The sequence below is a fragment of the Chiloscyllium punctatum genome, chromosome 22 (genome assembly GCF_047496795.1).
Source record: "Chiloscyllium punctatum isolate Juve2018m chromosome 22, sChiPun1.3, whole genome shotgun sequence".
Taxonomy (NCBI): domain Eukaryota; kingdom Metazoa; phylum Chordata; class Chondrichthyes; order Orectolobiformes; family Hemiscylliidae; genus Chiloscyllium; species Chiloscyllium punctatum.
Window position 1 is genome coordinate 26,357,353 of NC_092760.1, and position 16,129 is coordinate 26,373,481.

Consider the following 16,129-nt stretch of genomic DNA (forward strand, 5'->3'; position numbering starts at 1 on the left):
AGAGAAAGAAGACTACAGCTAGAGTACAGATATTGAAACAACACTGAACTGAGAGGACTGATAGTGAAACAACATTCAATTGTGAGTACAGACAGAGAAACAACAGTGAACAGAGTGTACAGATAGAGGAACTACACTGAAATGAGAGTGCAGATTGAGAAACAACACTGAACTGTGAGTGCAGATAGACAATCACCACTGAGCTGAGAGTACAGATAGAGAAACAACACTGAACTGTGAGTACAGATAGTGAAACAACATTGAACTGTGAGGACAGATAGTGAAACAACATTGAATTGTGAGTTCAAGGAGAGACTCAACACACTGAACTGAGATTACAGATCGAGAAACAAGACTAAACTGGGAGTACAGATATAGAAATAACTGTGAACTGTGAGTACAGAAAGAGAAACAAACCTGAACTGAGAGTACAGACAGAGAAAGAAGACTACAGCGAGACTTCAGATATTGAAACAACACTGAACTGTGAGGACTGGTAGTGAAACAACATTCAATTGTGAGTACAGACAGAGAAACAACAGTGAACTGAGTGCACAGATAGAGAAACAACACGGAACTGAGTGTACAGATAGAGAAACAAACCTGAACTGAGAGTACAGACAGAGAAAGAAGACTACAGCTAGAGTACAGATATTGAAACATTCCTGAACTGAGAGGACAGATAGTGAAACAACATTCAATTGTGAGTACAGTCAGAGAAGCAACACTGAACTGAGTGCACAGCTAGAGAAACAACACTGAACTGAGTGTACAGATAGAGAAACACCACTCAGCTGAGAGTACAGATAGAGAAACACCACTAAGCTGAGAGTACAGATAGACAAACAAGAATGAACTGTGAGTACAGAGAGTGAAACGACATTGAACTGTGAGGGCAGATAGTGAAACAACATTGAACTGTGAGAACAGATAGAGAAACAACACACTGAACTGAGATTACAGACAGAGAAACAACTGTGTACTGTGAGTACAGATAGAGAAACAACACACTGAACTGAGATTACAGATAGAGAAACAAGACTAAACTGAGAGTGCAGATAGAGAAACAACTGCGAACTGTGAGTACAGATAGAGAAAGAACACTGAACAGTGAGTACAGATAGAGAACCAACACACTGAACTGATATTACAGATAGAGAAACAACTATGTACTGTGAGTACAGATAGAGAAACAACACACTGAACTGAGATTACAGATAGAGAAACAAGACTAAACTGAGAGTGCAGATAGAGAAACAACTGTGAACTGTGAGTACAGATAGAGAAACAACACTGAACAGTAAAAACTGATTGCAAAACAAGCCTGAACAGTGAGTACAGGCAGAAAGACAACACTGAACTGAGCACAGACCGAGAGGAACAACACTGAAATGAGAGGACAGATCTAGAAAAAACACACTGAACTGTAAGTCCAGATAGAGAAACAACACTGAACTGAGATTACAGATAGAGAAAAAATACTGAACTGTAAATACTGGCAGAGGAACAACACTGAACTGAGATTACAGATAGTGAAACAAACCTGAACTGAGTGTACAGACAGTGAAAGAAGACTACAGATCGATTACAGATATTGAAACAACACAGAACTGAGAGGACTGATAGTGACACAACATTCAATTGTGAGTACAGACAGAGAAACAACACTGAACTGAGTGGACAGATAGAGAAACAACACTGAACTCAGTGTACAAATTGAGAAACAACACTGAACTGTGAGTACAGATAGAGAAACACCACTAAGCTGAGAGTACAGATAGAGAAACAACACTGAACAGTGAGTACAGATAGTGAAACAACATTGAACTGTGAGGACGCAGAGTGAAACAAACCGGAACTGAGAATACAGACAGAGAAAGAAGACTACAGCTAGAGTACAGATATTGAAACAACACTGAACTGAGAGGACTGATAGTGAAACAACATTCAATTGTGAGTACAGACAGAGAAACAACAGTGAACTGAGTGTACAGATAGAGAAACACCACTGAGCTGAGAGAACAGAGAGAGAAACAACACTGAACTGTGAGGACAGATAGTGAAACAACATGAAACTGTGAGGACAGATAGTGAAACAACATTGAATTGTGAGTACAAGGAGAGACTCAATACACTGAACTGAGATTACAGATCGAGAAACAAGACTAATCTGGGAGTACAGATAGAGAAATAACTGTGAACTGTGAGTACAGATAGAGAAACAAATCTGAACTGAGAGTACAGACAGAGAAAGAAGACTAGAGATAGAGTACAGAAATTGAAACAACACTGAACTGTGAGGACTGATAGTGAAACAACATTCAATTGTGAGTACAGACAGAGAAACAACACTGAACTGAGTGTACAGATAGAGAAACACCACTGAGCTGAGAGTACAGATAGAGAAACAACACTGAACTGTGAGTACAGATAGTGAAACAACATTGAACTGTGAGGACAGATAGTGAAACAACATTGAATTGTGAGTACAAGGAGAGACTCAACACACTGAACTGAGATTACAGATCGAGAAACAAGACTAACCTGGGAATACAGATAGACAAATAACTGTGAACTGTGAGTACAGATAGAGAAACAAACCTGAACTGAGATTACAGACAGAGAAAGAAGACTACAGCGAGAGTACAGACATTGAAACAACACCGAACTGAGAGGACTGATAGTGAAACAACATTCAATTGTGAGTACAGTCAGAGAAACAACACTGAACTGAGTGTACAGATAGAGAAACACCACTCAGCTGAGAGTACAGATAGACAAACACCACTAGGCTGAGAGTACAGATAGAGAAACAAGAATGAACTGTGAGTACAGATAGTGAAACGACATTGAACTGTGAGGGCAGATAGTGAAACAACATTGAACTGTGAGTACAGATAGAGAAACAACACACTGAACTGAGATTACAGATAGTGAAACAACTGTGAACTGTGAGTACAGATAGAGAAACAACACTGAACAGTAAAAACTGATTTTTTAACAAGCCTGAACAGTGAGTACAGGCAGACAGACAACACTGAACTTAGCACAGACCGAGAGGACCAACACTGAAATGAGAGGACAGATCGAGAAACAACACACTGAACCGTAAGTCCAGATAGAGAAACAACACTGAACTGAGATTACAGATAGAGAAAAAATACTGAACTGTAAATACTGGCAGAGGAACAACACTGAACTGAGATTACAGATAGTGAAACAAACCTGAACTGAGAGTACAGACAGTGAAAGAAGTCTACAGATCGATTACAGATATTGAAACAACACAGAACTGAGAGGACTGATAGTGAAACAACATTCAATTGTGAGTACAGACAGAGAAACAACAGTGAACTGAGTGTACAGATAGAGAAACAACACTGAACTCAGTGTACAAATTGAGAAACAACACTGAACTGTGAGTACAGATAGAGAAACACCACTAAGCTGAGAGTACAGAGAGAGAAACAACACTGAACAGTGAGTACAGATAGTGAAACAACATTGAACTGTGAGGACGCAGAGTGAAACAAACCGGAAGTGAGAATACAGACAGAGAAAGAAGACTACAGCTAGAGTACAGATATTGAAACAACACTGAACTGAGAGGACTGATAGTGAAACAACATTCAATTGTGAGTACAGACAGAGAAACAACAGTGAACTGAGATTACAAATAGAGAAACAATACTGAACTGTGAGTACTGGCAGAGGAACAACACTGAACTGAGATTACAGATAGTGAAACAAACCTGAACTGAGAGTACATACAGTGAAAGAAGACTGCAGATCGAGTACAGATCTTGAAACAACACAGAACTGAGAGGACTGATAGTGAAACAACATTCAATTCTGAGTACAGACAGAGAAACAACATTGAACTGTGAGTACAGATAGAGAAACATACCTGAACTGAGTGTACAGACAGAGAAAGAAGACTACAGATAGAGTACAGATATTGAAACACCACAGAACTGAGAGGAATGATAGTAAAACAACATTCAATTGTGAGGACAGACAGAGAAACAACACTGAACTGAGTGTACAGATAGAGAAACAACACTGAACTCAGAGTACAAATTGAGAAACAACACTGAACTGTGAGTACAGATAGAGAAACACCACTAAGCTGAGAGTACAGATAGAGAAACAACACGGAACAGTGAGTACAGATAGTGAAACAACATTGAACTGTGAGGACGCAGAGTGAAACAAACCGGAACTGAGAATACAGACAGAGAAAGAAGACTACAGCTAGAGTACAGATATTGAAACAACACTGAACTGAGAGGACTGATAGTGAAACAACATTCAATTGTGAGTACAGACAGAGAAAGAACAGTGAACTGAGTGTACAGATAGAGAAACAACACTGAACTCAGTGTACAAATTGAGACACAACACTGAACTGTGAGTACAGATAGACAAACACCACTGAGCTGAGAGTACAGATAGAGAAACAACACTGAAATGAGAGTACAGATTGAGAAACAACACTGAACTATGAGTGCAGATAGAGAAACACCACTGAGCTGAGAGAACAGATAGAGAAACAATACTGAACTGTGAGTACAGATAGAGAAACAAGACTAAACTGAGAGTGCAGATAGAGAAACAACTGTGAACTGTGAGTACAGATAGAGAAAGAACACTGAACAGTAAAAACTGATTGCAAAACAAGCCTGAACAGTGAGTACAGGCAGACAGACAAGACTGAACTGAGCACAGACCAAGAGGAACAACACTGAAATGAGAGGACAGATCTAGAAACAACACACTGAACTGTAAGTCCAGATAGAGAAACAACACTGAACTGAGATTACAGATAGAGAAACAATACTGAACTGTGAGTACTGGCAGAGGAACAACACTGAACTGAGATTACAGATAGTGAAACAAACCTGAACTGAGAGTACAGACAGTGAAAGAAGACTGCAGATCGAGTACAGATCTTAGAACATAGAACATAGAACATAGAACAATACAGCACAGAACAGGCCCTTCGGCCCACGATGTTGTGCCGAACTTCTATCCTAGATTAAGCACCCATCCATGTACCTATCCAAATGCCGCTTAAAGGTCGCCAATGAATCTGACTCTACCACTCCCACGGGCAGCGCATTCCATGCCCCCACCACTCTCTGGGTGAAGAACCCACCCCTGACATCTCCCCTATACCTTCCACCCTTCACCTTAAATTTATGTCCCCTTGTAACACTCTGTTGTACCCGTGGAAAAAGTTTCTGACTGTCTACTCTATCTATTCCTCTGATCATCTTATAAACCTCTATCAAGTCACCCCTCATCCTTCGCCGTTCCAACGAGAAAAGGCCGAGAACTCTCAACCTATCCTCGTATGACCTACTCTCCATTCCAGGCAACATCCTGGTAAATCTTCTCTGCACCCTCTCCAAAGCTTCCACATCTTTCCTAAAGTGAGGCGACCAGAACTGCACACAGTACTCCAAATGTGGCCTAACCAAAGTCCTGTACAGCTGCAACATCACCTCACGACTCTTGAATTCAATCCCTCTGCTAATGAACGATAATACTCCATAGGCCTTCTTACAAACTCTATCCACCTGAGTGGCAACCTTCAAAGATCTATGTACATAGACCCCAAGATCCCTCTGTTCCTCCACCTGACCAAGAACCCTACCATTAACCCTGTATTCCGCATTCTTATTTGTTCTTCCAAAATGGACAACTTCACACTTGGCAGGGTTGAACTCCATCTGCCACTCCTCAGCCCAGCTCTGCATCATATCTAAGTCCCTCTGCAGCCGACAACAGCCCTCCTCACTGTCCACAACTCCACCTATCTTTGTATCATCTGCAAATTTACTGACCCACCCTTCGACTCCCTCATCTAAGTCATTAATAAAAATTACAAACAGCAGAGGGCCCAGAACTGATCCCTGCGGAACTCCACTTGTAACTGGACTCCATGCTGAATATTTACCATCTACCACCACTCTCTGACTTCGACCGGTTAGCCAGTTTTCTATCCAATTGGCCAAATTTCCCTCTATCCCATGCCTCCTGACTTTCCGCATAAGCCTACCATGGGGAACCTTATCAAATGCCTTACTAAAATCCATGTACACTACATCCACTGCTCTACCCTCATCCACATGCTTGGTCACCTCCTCGAAGAATTCAATAAGACTTGTAAGGCAAGACCTACCCTTCACAAATCCGTGCTGGCTGTCCCTAATCAAGCAGTGCCGTTCCAGATACTCGTAAATCCTATCCCTCAGTACCCTTTCCATTACTTTGCCTACCACAGAAGTAAGACTAACTGGCCTGTAATTCCCGGGGTTATCCCTATTCCCTTTTTTGAACAGGGGCACAACATTCGCTACTCTCCAGTCCCCTGGTACCACCCCCGTTGCCAGTGAAGACGAGAAGATCATTGCCAACGGTACTGCAATTTCCTCTCTTGCTTCCCACATAATCCTAGGATATATCCCGTCAGGCCCGGGGGACTTGTCTATCCTCAAGTTGTTCAAAATGTCCAACACATCTTCCTTCCTAACAGATATCTCTTCTAGCTTATCAGTCCGTTTCACACTCTCCTCTTCAACAATACAGTCCCTCTCGTTCGTAAATACTGAAGAGAAGTACTTGTTCAAGACCTCTCCTATCTCTTCCGACTCAATACACAGTCTCCCACCACTGTCCTTGATCGGACCTACCCTCGTTCTCGTCATTCTCAGGTTTCTCACATACGCATAGAATGCCTTGGGGTTATCCTTGATCCTATCCGCCAGGGATTTTTCATGCCCTCTCTTAGCTCTCCTAATCCCTTTCTTCAGGTCCCTTCTGGCTATCCTGTATCCCTCCACTGCTCTGTCTGAACCTTGTTTCCTCAACCTTATGTAAGCCTCCTTCTTCCTCTTTACTAGACATTCAACCTCCCAACACAGAACTGAGAAGACTGATAGTGAAACAACATTCAATTCTGAGTACAGACAGAGAAACAACATTGAACTGTGAGTACAGATAGAGAAACAAACCTGAACTGAGAGTACAGACAGAGAAAGAAGACTACAGATAGAGTACAGATATTGAAACACCACAGAACTGAGAGGAATGATAGTAAAACAACATTCAATTGTGAGTACAGACAGAGAAACAACACTGAACTCAGTGTACAAATTGAGAAAAAACACTGAACTGTGAGTAAAGATAGAGAAACACCACTAAGCTGAGAGTACAGATAGAGAAACAACACTGAACAGTGAGTACAGATAGTGAAACAACATTGAACTGTGAGGACGCAGAGTGAAACAAACCGGAACTGAGAATACAGACAGAGAAAGAAGACTACAGCTAGAGTACAGATATTGAAACAACACTGTACTGAGAGGACTGATAGTGAAACAACATTCAATTGTGAGTACAGACAGAGAAACAACAGTGAACTGAGTGTACAGATAGAGGAACAACACTGAAATGAGAGTACAGATTGAGAAACAACACTGAACTGTGAGTGCAGATAGACAAACACCACTGAGCTGAGAGTACAGATAGAGAAACAACACTGAACTGTGAGTACAGATAGTGAAACAACATTGAACTGTGAGGACAGATAGTGAAACAACATTGAATTGTGAGTTCAAGGAGAGACTCAACACACTGAACTGAGATTACAGATCGAGAAACAAGACTAAACTGGGAGTACAGATATAGAAATAACTGTGAACTGTGAGTGCAGAAAGAGAAACAAACCTGAACTGAGAGTACAGACAGAGAAAGAAGACTACAGCGAGACTTCAGATATTGAAACAACACTGAACTGTGAGGACTGATAGTGAAACAACATTCAATTGTGAGTACAGACAGAGAAACAACAGTGAACAGAGTGCACAGATAGAGAAACAACACGGAACTGAGTGTACAGATAGAGAAACAAACCTGAACTGAGAGTACAGACAGAGAAAGAAGACTACAGCTAGAGTACAGATATTGAAACATTCCTGAACTGAGAGGACAGATAGTGAAACAACATTCAATTGTGAGTACAGTCAGAGAAGCAACACTGAACTGAGTGCACAGCTAGAGAATCAACACTGAACTGAGTGTAGAGATAGAGAAACACCACTCAGCTGAGAGTACAGATAGAGAAACACCACTAAGCTGAGAGTACAGATAGACAAACAAGAATGAACTGTGAGTACAGAGAGTGAAACGACATTGAACTGTGAGGGCAGATAGTGAAACAACATTGAACTGTGAGAACAGATAGAGAAACAACACACTGAACTGAGATTACAGATAGAGAAACAACTGTGTACTGTGAGTACACATAGAGAAACAACACACTGAACTGAGATTACAGATAGAGAAACAAGACTAAACTGAGAGTGCAGATAGAGAAACAACTGTGAACTGTGAGTACAGATAGAGAAAGAACACTGAACAGTGAGTACAGATAGAGAAACAACACACTGAACTGAGATTACAGATAGAGAAACAACTGTATACTGCGAGTACAGACAGAGAAACACCACACTGAACTGAGATGACAGATAGAGAAACAAGACGAAACTGAGAGTGCAGATAGAGAAACAACTGTGAACTGTGATGGCAGATAGAGAAACAACACTGAATAGTAACAACAGATTGCAACACAACACTGAACTGTGAGTACAGGCAGACAGACAACACTGAACTGAGCACAGACCGAGAGGAACAACACTGAAATGAGAGGACAGATCTAGAAACAACACACTGAACTGTAAGTCCAGATAGAGAAACAACACTGAACTGAGATTACAGATAGAGAAAAAATACTGAACTGTAAATACTGGCAGAGGAACAACACTGGACTGAGATTACAGATAGTGAAACAAACCTGAACTGAGTGTACAGACAGTGAAAGAAGACTACAGATCGATTACAGATATTGAAACAACACAGAACTAAGAGGACTGATCGTGAAACAACATTCAATTGTGAGTCCAGACAGAGAAACAACACTGAACTGAGTGTACAGATAGAGAAACAACACTGAACTCAGTGTACAAATTGAGAAACAACACTGAACTGTGAGTACAGATAGAGAAACACCACTAAGCTGAGAGTACAGATAGAGAAACAACACTGAACAGTGAGTACAGATAGTGAAACAACATTGAACTGTGAGGACACAGAGTGAAACAAACCGGAACTGAGAATACAGACAGAGAAAGAAGACTACAGCTAGAGTACAGATATTGAAACAACACTGAACTGAGAGGACTGATAGTGAAACAACATTCAATTGTGAGTACAGACAGAGAAACAACAGTGAACTGAGTGTACAGATAGAGAAACACCACTGAGCTGAGAGAACAGAGAGAGAAACAACACTGAACTGTGAGGACAGATAGTGAAACAACATTAAACTGTGAGGACAGAGAGTGAAACAACATTGAATTGTGAGTACAAGGAGAGACTCAATACACTGAACTGAGATTACAGATCGAGAAACAAGACTAATCTGGGAGTACAGATAGAGAAATAACTGTGAACTGTGAGTACAGATAGAGAAACAAACCTGAACTGAGAGTACAGACAGAGAAAGAAGACTACAGATAGAGTACAGAAATTGAAACAACACTGAACTGTGAGGACTGATAGTGAAACAACATTCAATTGTGAGTACAGACAGAGAAACAACACTGAACTGAGTGTACAGATAGAGAAACACCACTGAGCTGAGAGTACAGATAGAGAAACAACACTGAACTGTGAGTACAGATAGTGAAACAACATTGAACTGTGAGGACAGATAGTGAAACAACATTGAATTGTGAGTACAAGGAGAGACTCAACACACTGAACTGAGATTACAGATCGAGAAACAAGACTAACCTGGGAGTACAGATAGACAAATAACTGTGAACTGTGATTACAGATAGAGAAACAAACCTGAACTGAGAGTAAAGACAGAGAAAGAAGACTACAGCGAGACTTCAGATATTGAAACAACACTGAACTCTGAGGACTGATAGTGAAAAAACATTCAATTGTGAGTACAGACAGAGAAACAACAGTGAACTGAGTGCACAGATAGAGAAACAACACGGAACTGAGTGTACAGATAGAGAAACAAACCTGAACTGAGATTACAGACAGAGAAAAAAGACTACAGCGAGAGTACAGACATTGAAACAACACCGAACTGAGAGGACTGATAGTGAAACAACATTCAATTGTGAGTACAGTCAGAGAAACAACACTGAACTGAGTGTACAGATAGAGAAACACCACTCAGCTGAGAGTACAGTTAGACAAACACCACTAAGCTGAGAGTACAGATAGAGAAACAAGAATGAACTGTGAGTACAGATAGTGAAACGACATTGAACTGTGAGGGCAGATAGTGAAACAACATTGAACTGTGAGTACAGATAGAGAAACAACACACTGAACTGAGATTACAGATAGTGAAACAACTGTGAACTGTGAGTACAGATAGAGAAACAACACTGAACAGTAAAAACTGATTTTTTAACAAGCCTGAACAGTGAGTACAGGCAGACAGACAACACTGAACTTAGCACAGACCGAGAGGACCAACACTGAAATGAGAGGACAGATCGAGAAACAACACACTGAACTGTAAGTCCAGAGAGAGAAACAACACTGAACTGAGATTACAGATAGAGAAAAAATACTGAACTGTAAATACTGGCAGAGGAACAACACTGAACTGAGATTACAGATAGTGAAACAAACCTGAACTGAGAGTACAGACAGTGAAAGAAGTCTACAGATCGATTACAGATATTGAAACAACACAGAACTGAGAGGACTGATAGTGAAACAACATTCAATTGTGAGTACAGACAGAGAAACAACAGTGAACTGAGTGTACAGATAGAGAAACAACACTGAACTCAGTGTACAAATTGAGAAACAACACTGAACTGTGAGTACAGATAGAGAAACACCACTAAGCTGAGAGTACAGAGAGAGAAACAACACTGAACAGTGAGTACAGATAGTGAAACAACATTGAACTGTGAGGACGCAGAGTGAAACAAACCGGAACTGAGAATACAGACAGAGAAAGAAGACTACAGCTAGAGTACAGATATTGAAACAACACTGAACTGAGAGGACTGATAGTGAAACAACATTCAATTGTGAGTACAGACAGAGAAACAACAGTGAACTGAGTATACAGATAGAGAAACGACACTGAAATGAGAGTACAGATTGAGAAACAACCCTGAACTGTGAGAACAGATAGAGAAACACCACTGAGCTGAGAGAACAGATAGAGAAACAACACACTGAACTGTGAGTACATACAGAGAAAGATCACTGAACAGTAAAAACTGATTGCAAAACAAGCCTGAACAGTGAGTACAGGCAGACAGACAACACTGAACTGAGCACAGACCAAGAGGAAAAACACTGAAATCAGAGGACAGATCTAGAAACAACACACTGAACTGTAAGTCCAGATAGAGAAACAACACTGAACTGAGATTACAAATAGAGAAACAATACTGAACTGTGAGTACTGGCAGAGGAACAACACTGAACTGAGATTACAGATAGTGAAACAAACCTGAACTGAGAGTACATACAGTGAAAGAAGACTGCAGATCGAGTACAGATCTTGAAACAACACCGAACTGAGAGGACTGATAGTGAAACAACATTCAATTCTGAGTACAGACAGAGAAACAACATTGAACTGTGAGTACAGATAGAGAAACATACCTGAACTGAGTGTACAGACAGAGAAAGAAGACTACAGATAGAGTACAGATATTGAAACACCACAGAACTGAGAGGAATGATAGTAAAACAACATTCAATTGTGAGGACAGACAGAGAAACAACACTGAACTGAGTGTACAGATAGAGAAACAACACTGAACTCAGAGTACAAATTGAGAAACAACACTGAACTGTGAGTACAGATAGAGAAACACCACTAAGCTGAGAGTACAGATAGAGAAACAACACGGAACAGTGAGTACAGATAGTGAAACGACATTGAACTGTGAGGACGCAGAGTGAAACAAACCGGAACTGAGAATACAGACAGAGAAAGAAGACTACAGCTAGAGTACAGATATTGAAACAACACTGAACTGAGAGGACTGATAGTGAAACAACATTCAATTGTGAGTACAGACAGAGAAACAACAGTGAACTGAGTGTACAGATAGAGAAACAACACTGAACTCAGTGTACAAATTGAGACACAACACTGAACTGTGAGTACAGATAGACAAACACCACTGAGCTGAGAGTACAGATAGAGAAACAACACTGAAATGAGAGTACAGATTGAGAAACAACACTGAACTATGAGTGCAGCTGGAGAAACACCACTGAGCTGAGAGAACAGATAGAGAAACAATACTGAACTGTGAGTACAGATAGAGAAACAAGACTAAACTGAGAGTGCAGATAGAGAAACAACTGTGAACTGTGAGTACAGATAGAGAAACAACACTGAACAGTAAAAACTGATTGCAAAACAAGCCTGAACAGTGAGTACAGGCAGACAGACAACACTGAACCGAGCACAGACCAAGAGGAACAACACTGAAATGAGAGGACAGATCTAGAAACAACACACTGAACTGTAAGTCCAGATAGAGAAACAACACTGAACTGAGATTACAGATAGAGAAACAATACTAAACTGTGAGTACTGGCAGAGGAACAACACTGAACTGAGATTACAGATAGTGAAACAAACCTGAACTGAGAGTACAGACAGTGAAAGAAGACTGCAGATCGAGTACAGATCTTGAAACAACACAGAACTGAGAAGACTGATAGTGAAACAACATTCAATTCTGAGTACAGACAGAGAAACAACATTGAACTGTGAGTACAGATAGAGAAACAACACTGAACTGAGAGTACAGACAGAGAAAGAAGACTACAGATAGAGTACAGATATTGAAACACCACAGAACTGAGAGGAATGATAGTAAAACAACATTCAATTGTGAGTACAGACAGAGAAACAACACTGAACTCAGTGTACAAATTGAGAAACAACACTGAACTGTGAGTAAAGATAGAGAAACACCACTAAGCTGAGAGTACAGATAGAGAAACAACACTGAACAGTGAGTACAGATAGTGAAACAACATTGAACTGTGAGGACGCAGAGTGAAACAAACCGGAACTGAGAATACAGACAGAGAAAGAAGACTACAGCTAGAGTACAGATATTGAAACAACACTGTACTGAGAGGACTGATAGTGAAACAACATTCAATTGTGAGTACAGACAGAGAAACAACAGTGAACTGAGTGTACAGATAGAGGAACAACACTGAAATGAGAGTACAGATTGAGAAACAACACTGAACTGTGAGTGCAGATAGACAAACACCACTGAGCTGAGAGTACAGATAGAGAAACAACACTGAACTGTGAGTACAGATAGTGAAACAACATTGAACTGTGAGGACAGATAGTGAAACAACATTGAATTGTGAGTTCAAGGAGAGACTCAACACACTGAACTGAGATTACAGATCGAGAAACAAGACTAAACTGGGAGTACAGATATAGAAATAACTGTGAACTGTGAGTGCAGAAAGAGAAACAAACCTGAACTGAGAGTACAGACAGAGAAAGAAGACTACAGCGAGACTTCAGATATTGAAACAACACTGAACTGTGAGGACTGATAGTGAAACAACATTCAATTGTGAGTACAGACAGAGAAACAACAGTGAACTGAGTGCACAGATAGAGAAACAACACGGAACTGAGTGTACAGATAGAGAAACAAACCTGAACTGAGAGTACAGACAGAGAAAGAAGACTACAGCTAGAGTACAGATATTGAAACATTCCTGAACTGAGAGGACAGATAGTGAAACAACATTCAATTGTGAGTACAGTCAGAGAAGCAACACTGAACTGAGTGCACAGCTAGAGAATCAACACTGAACTGAGTGTAGAGATAGAGAAACACCACTCAGCTGAGAGTACAGATAGAGAAACACCACTAAGCTGAGAGTACAGATAGACAAACAAGAATGAACTGTGAGTACAGAGAGTGAAACGACATTGAACTGTGAGGGCAGATAGTGAAACAACATTGAACTGTGAGAACAGATAGAGAAACAACACACTGAACTGAGATTACAGATAGAGAAACAACTGTGTACTGTGAGTACAGATAGAGAAACAACACACTGAACTGAGATTACAGATAGAGAAACAAGACTAAACTGAGAGTGCAGATAGAGAAACAACTGTGAACTGTGAGTACAGATAGAGAAAGAACACTGAACAGTGAGTACAGATAGAGAAACAACACACTGAACTGAGATTACAGATAGAGAAACAACTGTGTACTGCGAGTACAGATAGAGAAACAACACACTGAACTGAGATTACAGATAGAGAAACAAGACGAAACTGAGAGTGCAGATAGAGAAACAACTGTGAACTGTGAGTACAGATAGAGAAACAACACTGAATAGTAACAACAGATTGCAACACAACACTGAACTGTGATAACAGGCAGACAGACAACACTGAACTGAGCACAGACCGAGAGGAACAACACTGAAATGAGAGGACAGATCTAGAAACAACACACTGAACTGTAAGTCCAGATAGAGAAACAACACTGAACTGAGATTACAGATAGAGAAAAAATACTGAACTGTAAATACTGGCAGAGGAACAACACTGGACTGAGATTACAGATAGTGAAACAAACCTGAACTGAGTGTACAGACAGTGAAAGAAGACTACAGATCGATTACAGATATTGAAACAACACAGAACCGAGAGGACTGATAGTGAAACAACATTCAATTGTGAGTACAGACAGAGAAACAACACTGAACTGAGTGTACAGATAGAGAAACAACACTGAACTCAGTGTACAAATTGAGAAACAACACTGAACTGTGAGTACAGATAGAGAAACACCACTAAGCTGAGAGTACAGATAGAGAAACAACACTGAACAGTGAGTACAGATAGTGAAACAACATTGAACTGTGAGGACACAGAGTGAAACAAACCGGAACTGAGAGGACAGACAGAGAAAGAAGACAACAGCTAGAGTACAGATATTGAAACAACACTGAACTGAGAGGACTGATAGTGAAACAACATTCAATTGTGAGTACAGACAGAGAAACAACAGTGAACTGAGTGTACAGATAGAGAAACACCACTGAGCTGAGAGAACAGATAGAGAAACAACACTGAACTGTGAGTACAGATAGTGAAACAACATTGAACTGTGAGGACAGATAGTGAAACAACATTGAATTGTGAGTACAAGGAGAGACTCAACACACTGAACTCAGATTACAGATCGAGAAACAACACTAATCTGGGAGTACAGATAGAGAAATAACTGTGAACTGTGAGTACAGATAGAGAAACAAACCTGAACTGAGAGTACAGACAGAGAAAGAAGATTACAGATAGAGTACAGATATTGAAACAACACTGAACTGTGAGGACTGATAGTGAAACAACATTCAATTGTGAGTACAGACAGAGAAACAACACTGAACTGAGTGTACAGATAGAGAAACACCACTGAGCTGAGAGTACAGATAGAGAAACAACACTGAACTGTGAGTACAGATAGTGAAACAACATTGAACTGTGAGGACAGATAGTGAAACAACATCGAATTGTGAGTACAAGGAGAGACTCAACACACTGAACTGAGATTACAGATCGAGAAACAAGACTAAACTGGGAGTACAGATAGACACATAACTGTGAACTGTGAGTACAGATAGAGAAACAAACCTGAACTGTAGTACAGACAGAGAAAGAAGACTACAGCGAGACTTCAGATATTGAAACAACACTGAACTCTGAGGACTGATAGTGAAAAAACATTCAATTGTGAGTACAGACAGAGAAACAACAGCGAACTGAGTGCACAGATAGAGAAACAACACGGAACTGAGTGTACAGATAGAGAAACAAACCTGAACTGAGATTACACACAGAGAAAGAAGACTACAGCGAGAGTACAGATATTGAAACAACACCGAACTGAGAGGAGTGATAGTGAAACAACATTCAATTGTGAGTACAGTCAGAGAAACAACACTGAACTGTGAGTACAGATAGAGAAACATACCTGAACTGAGTGTACAG

General features: G+C 40.4%; 1 long non-coding RNA gene across 1 annotated transcript in view; it reads right to left on the reverse strand.

Moving 5' to 3' along the window:
* LOC140493468 (uncharacterized) overlaps positions 1 to 5,091 on the reverse strand; it is a 724,813-nt gene extending 719,722 nt beyond the window's left edge. The window contains exon 1 of the long non-coding RNA XR_011963683.1: positions 4,967 to 5,091. This is a non-coding gene — a long non-coding RNA (uncharacterized lncRNA). The remainder of the gene's footprint in view (positions 1 to 4,966) is intronic.
* Positions 5,092 to 16,129: the final 11,038 nt, after the last annotated feature.